Here is a 6,725-nt window from a genome sequence, read left to right as displayed (position 1 = left end):
CACCACGATAACCATGATCACGTCACCAGGATAACCCTGATCACGTCACCAGAATAACCCTGATCACGTCACCACGATAACCGTGATCACGTCACCAGAATAACCCTGATCACGTCACCACGATAACCCTGATCATGTCACCAGAATAACCCTGATCACATCACCAGAATAACCAGGATAACCCTGATCAGGTCACCACGATAACCATGATCACGTCACCAGGATAACCCTGATCACGTCACCAGAATAACCCTGATCACGTCACCACGATAACCGTGATCACGTCACCAGAATAACCCTGATCACGTCACCACGATAACCGTGATCACGTCACCAGAATAACCAGGATAACCCTGATCACGTCACCAGAATAACCATGATCACATCACCAGGATAACCCTGATCACGTCACCAGAATAACCAGGATAACCCTGATCACGTCACCAGAATAACCCTGATCACGTCACCAGAATAACCCTGATCACGTCACCAGGATAACCCTGATCACGTCACCATGATAACCCTGATCACGTCACCAGGATAACCATGATCACATCACCAGGATAACCCTGATCACGTCACCTGGATAACCCTGATCACGTCACCACGATAACCATGATCACATCACCAGGATAACCCTGATCACGTCACCTGGATAACCCTGATCACGTCACCAGGATAACCAGGATAACCCTGATCAGGTCACCAGGATAACTCTGATCACGTCACCACGATAACCCTGATCACGTCACCACGATAACCCTGATCACGTCACCACGATAACCCTGATCACGTCACCAGGATAACCCTGATCACGTCACCACGATAACCCTGATCACGTCACCACGATAACCATGATCACGTCACCACGATAACCCTGATCACGTCATCACGATAACCATGATCACGTCACCTGGATAACCCTGATCACGTCACCTGGATAATCCTGATCACGTCACCACGATAACCCTGCTCACGTCACCACGATAACCATGATCACGTCACCTGGATAACCCTGATCACGTCACCTGGATAACCCTGATCACGTCACCTGGATAACCCTGATCACGTCACCACGATAACCCTGATCACGTCACCTGGATAACCCTGATCACGTCACCACGATAACCCTGATCACGTCACCTGGATAACCCTGATCACGTCACCATGATAACCCTGATCACGTCACCTGGATAACCCTGATCACGTCACCACGATAACCCTGATCACGTCACCACGATAACCCTGATCACGTCACCTGGATAACCCTGATCACGTCACCTGGATAACCCTGATCACGTCACCACGATAACCCTGATCACGTCACCACGGTAACCCTGATCACGTCACCAGGGTAACCCTGATCACGTCACCAGAATAACACTGATCAAATCACCAGGATAACCCTGATCACGTCACCAGAATAACACTGATCAAATCACCAGAATAACACTGATCAAATCACCAGGATAACCCTGATCACGTCACCAGGATAACCCTGATCACGATAACCCTGATCACGTCACCAGTGTTATCTGACAAATTAAATTATTGGCCGCCCCTATTAAATAAATAATCACACTATCCTTGGACAGTCAAATGCAGAAAGTCTCCTCAACACGAGAGAAAATAACACAAATGACCACATGATATATATGAGGGTACCTTCTGGCAGTATTATGAAGTGGAGTGGCTCCTTTAATCAGCCCCTGTAGAGGAGCCATGAGAGGGTTTTCTTGACAGAATATTGCAACTACATCCTGGCCCCTCTTGCCTATCATTTGAGATGGATGTATAATTCTAGCAGAGCCTGAGTGGTGCACTGGTGCATCGAGAAAGAAAGAGACAACAGCAATTTCTGCCTTTGCCTGGAGGTCTCGCACTGTCAAACACAGAGGATTCTTGTAGGGTGGAAATCGACTGCTGAGATATATAAATAGTTTCATTTGGATCTGATGATACGAAACAACGTGAATCATGTCTTTACAGCATCAGAGTGAGTCCGACAGCAGACCCTCATGACAAAAGCACAAAGCCACAGCTCCATACAGAGACTTGCATGTTTGTGCATGTCTACAGGTGACTGGTTCAGTATGTGGCTCAACAGACAGTGTGATCCCCTGACACCCATTCTGTCCTGTGCTGCTGCAGCTGACTGCTGTCGTCCTCTGGTGGTAAAAAAGAGAAAAGCAGAAACTAGATAGTGAAGACTGATGATATCATCAGGACTTGAACCCGATAGGGAGGGAACCAGATCAGCAGAAGGAGCTCGTACAAACTTGGACAGGACATATATCATCTACAAGAATCAACTGGGACCTTCGTGCTTTGTTAACTAGTGGTTCATACACTACCCACTGTAATATAATTACAAATAAAAAGACTCAAAGGAAGTGATTAAGAACACTTGTTTTTAAATTTTCTGTCATAAATTATTACATTTATTAAATAAAATTATTCTAAAATTCTATAATTATTAAATAAACCAACAAACATATATAGGACAAATGTGGTGTCCCAAGAAAAGCACAGCATGATTTAGTAAATAAACATGTTTTCATTTTGGGTACTTTGTGAATATTTAAATCTAAATTACATACACAACTTAACATTTGTAATACTAGTGCACTGCCTGTTCAGCACCTGCCTGTTTGGAATGAGCTATTTGCTTAGTCTGTGCTCAAGCTCTGGAGCTATTTCAGATTGATTCCTTGTCATTAGTGAGTCCTCCTCAAACAGTTCTACAACATACTGTATTTTATGTATATACAGTATTGTTTTGTGTGCTGGACCTTGTGTGCAGAGTCTATGATGCAGAGTGAAGTTAGAAAACTTTGTTTATCTGCAGTGAAGATTTTAAAGTCAATGTTTTTCATAAAATTAAACGGAATTAGCTTTATAACTGTTCATGTGTGTGGATTATATAGAATTTGTGATTTTTCATACATTGCATGTAGTCTATTACAGAGGTCTGCTAACTGTTTCAGAGCCTCAGGTTCTTTTATGACTAATGAATAACTCAGTTTACAGACCTGCGCTCTACATGTCTAGTTAATATTTTAGCCTATGAACATATACAACAACATTGTATAAGCAATCATCCAACCACCAAATTAAAAATACACACTTTTGCCACATTTCCTACACAGTGAGAATTGATTGGCAAGGGAGTAGAATAATGTGTTGATTAGATTGAAGGTCACACAGATAATGTCACATTATGCAATGTTGCTCTGGATGTAAAAGTGTGAGCAGAGAACTTGAGTTTTTCAGTCACATCACTTTTCCTCCACAGGAGGTTTCCAAGTTTGTAAGTTAAAAACAAGAAGTGAAGATGACCATGCTTTTTCCTCAGGGCTCGTATAGTAGACTTTCAAACACCTATGAAGACCAGGCGGGATATCAAAAGGAAGACTATCAACACGATAGTCTTGGCTTGCTTTACTTCCCCTTTACGACACTTTTCTTGATTTTTTATTTTTTATTTAGTATTTTGTTATTTTTAAAATACTCTGTTGGATATGTTGTCGACCTTATTTGCAAATGACACAAGGAGGGATATGTGATGTTCCATGAAAATAAACACTCCTGAGAGGGTGTCTTCCAAAAATCAATACATAGATATAATCAACGAAAGAGTTTGTTCCTTTGAAGCAGTGTAGTGAGTTAGTGTGTATAGTGTATGAGGCAGTTGAAAAGATATGGTCAGATAAATACAGAATAAGGATTTATACTGTATAAATAAAGACATGATACAGAGATAAAGTCCCCTGTGCCACTGGGGAGGAAAAGCAGATTCAAACTTGAGTCTGTAGCTGAAAGTGTTAACTCAGCATCCAGAAATCAATTTACATCAGTGAACGACACGAACGGGCTATAGATACCTTCTACCCTGATAAAGTAGCTGCAGTACAAGTCTGAACATAAGGTACAGCCAGTGTCCTCGCGTCCCTTCTGACTAAGCAGTTTTGAAGACATTTCATAGATAGTTCCCATAATGAATAGAGCCTTATATTAGATTTTCCTCCACAACATTTTTTTAACATCAACTGCAATTCCCTGTACCTGGTACAGTTTTCACCTTGTGAGTCTGTGTTTGTGTGTCCTCGTGGCAAAATGTGCTCCTGGAGAAACCCAATGAAACACTGAGTACTTTGGTAGGGAATGCCATTTGTGCAAATAAGGTCTTAGAGATTTTGTGTTTGGACAACATTAAAATGTGTTTTGAAAGGTAGATTTATTTTCTTTCAGACGTTCATTTTGGCATATTAACATGCCAATTATGTTCTTGTTTAGATTTAGGTAAAAAAATTTAGGTTGAGCTATATGGCTTACCTTAATGACAACCGTTCACTTTATCATGATGCACTGTTTACACCAATATCAATATCAATACCAATCTTTTCCACATCTGTGTCTGCTTGTAAAGTTTCTAGAGTCCATATCACACTGAACAAAAACCCATTAACACTCTAACATCTGGCTTTGGTCTTCAGTATAAAAAGATAGTAATTTGTGGGTTAATAATTCTGCGGTAGTCATGAGTAGTTCTCATCTTGTCTTTTTCATCTGCAATGTGTTGCATTGTATAGGTGGTGAAGGCCTCTTGCCTCCATTAGTAACTTCTGTAACTCTTTGTCATCCCAGGCACATATTGTCTCAGTCCTTATCTCCTCGTCGCACCTCTCTCTCCTTTGGCTGTTCTCATATATATATAATAATAATATAATCTTATTATGATGATAGTAGTGTATAATAATAATTATGTAAATAATCTGACCACTATGATAACAATATTATTATAATCATCACAGTAATAATCGTACTAAATAATGAAAACAATAAGTAAAAAGAATACGTATCCCCATCTTGTTGCAACCAATGCTTTTTAATATAATTATGTAAATAATGCATTGCTATTATCATCATTACTATCATTAATAATAATCCTAACCATAAATATAATGTCAATTAAGTGGGAATGTGTACCGCCCTGTCCACATGGTGGTAAGGCAGAATCTGGTCACTATCGGGGGTAAATCCACATTCAGGCAGGACAAATGTTGGATTATTTTTTAATTTTGTTGTTGTGGGTATAATGTTTCTACCTTTTAGTTTGTTTTGTTATTTTAGATTTGACTGATTGGTCCAGCTCTGTTGTGGCTTTTAAAAAAAACATAAAAGTGAGTATATACAATGCATATACGTAAAATGTGGACCTTTTAATTTAGTCTTTTACAGCTTCAACCGGTCTCGATTAATAACAGATACTGCCACTTTTCTCTTGGCTGGATCAGTGTGTCATGTGTAAAATGTGTGTGTAAAGGTCAACAAGCAAGAGGACAGTGTGGAGTATGTCTTGATGGAGCTGTGATGCAGGATGAGAGAGGATGTCCTCTCCATCAGTATATACTGTAGCCCATCTCTGCTTCTCAAGCTATATACTATGATTGATGTCATTTGGTGCCATCAGTGACAGCTTAATTTGGTGTAGAGTATGGACATGCTGAATGGAAAAAGCAACTTAAATGGAGCTAAATCCTTGACAAACAGCTGTGAGCCAGATGTTACTGCCACAGAGACCCCCAAGATGGATTTAACCGTCCACCAACTGCAGAGGCAGCATGATCTGGATGTGCATGTGTATAATCAAAGGAGAAACCGCACGCGCTGACCGTTGTTCCATCAAGCAAGATTAAGCCAGTGTTTTATCACATCCACTGCATAAATGTATCTAGATATGAACTGTACTCTAGATCCATGCACTATCTACTGAATTATACTGTGTGCATTTGTCTGGCATCACACAGGAGAGAAAAGTAAAATCCTTGACTGGTGACAATTATTATGACATAATGTTTACAACGTTACCCTCCACAGCATAAATTTCATCCTAACCACCAGGATAAATAGTCGACAGACGGAGTCATCGAAAGCTTTATTTGGAATCCGGTATGCATAACAATTTAGAAAGAAACAGGCGTTAAGGTTTCAATCAAACCCATTGGTCAGCACAGCCTTTTACATAAAAAGACAATTTAAATAAGATGAGATACATTTAAAAAAAATGAAAAATAAATAAATATGGACAGAGAGAACTGTGCTTCCAAAGAGGAAAGGGCTCAATTGAATCAGAGTGTTACCATAGATAGAAAAAGACTATTGCCAAAAGGATCAAATCTGGATAAAAAGACATCAACAAAATGAAGGTCAAATGAGAACATATTACCTAAAAAGAAGTCATTATTCATATGAGCATTATTTATTGCTTCAGATATTTGCATTTAAAGAACAGCCTCTACCTAAAATTCCCTTAAATGTAATAATCATAATACAATACAACTGGTGTGCTCCATAGATGTATTGAATTGTGGCAGGCCACACAGAAGGCATAAAGTCACATGAGTAGATCATGCTCATATGTCAATTGTTCATGGAGCCACACGGACAAGAGGCTTAAGATGTCAATCTCTGAGAAATATGAAGACAGCGAAGCTAACTCTGCCCAAGTGTATGTTGTGCATGCAGCCATCGCTGTGACAATCATGCAAAAACGCTCGACTTTACGAGTTTAAATTTGTTTCCAGCAAAGGAATACTAACCACTCTCACATCTGTGCACTAAAGCTACGGGCCAAAAGCAGTTATCTTATCTCAGCATGAAGACTTTAAGAGGGAGGAAACCGTCTCTCCATGGTAACGCAATCCTCCTCAAAACACAAGTTA

The sequence above is a fragment of the Hippoglossus hippoglossus genome, chromosome 4 (genome assembly GCF_009819705.1).
Source record: "Hippoglossus hippoglossus isolate fHipHip1 chromosome 4, fHipHip1.pri, whole genome shotgun sequence".
Classification (NCBI taxonomy): Eukaryota; Metazoa; Chordata; class Actinopteri; order Pleuronectiformes; family Pleuronectidae; genus Hippoglossus; species Hippoglossus hippoglossus.
This window is presented reverse-complemented; position numbering follows the sequence as displayed.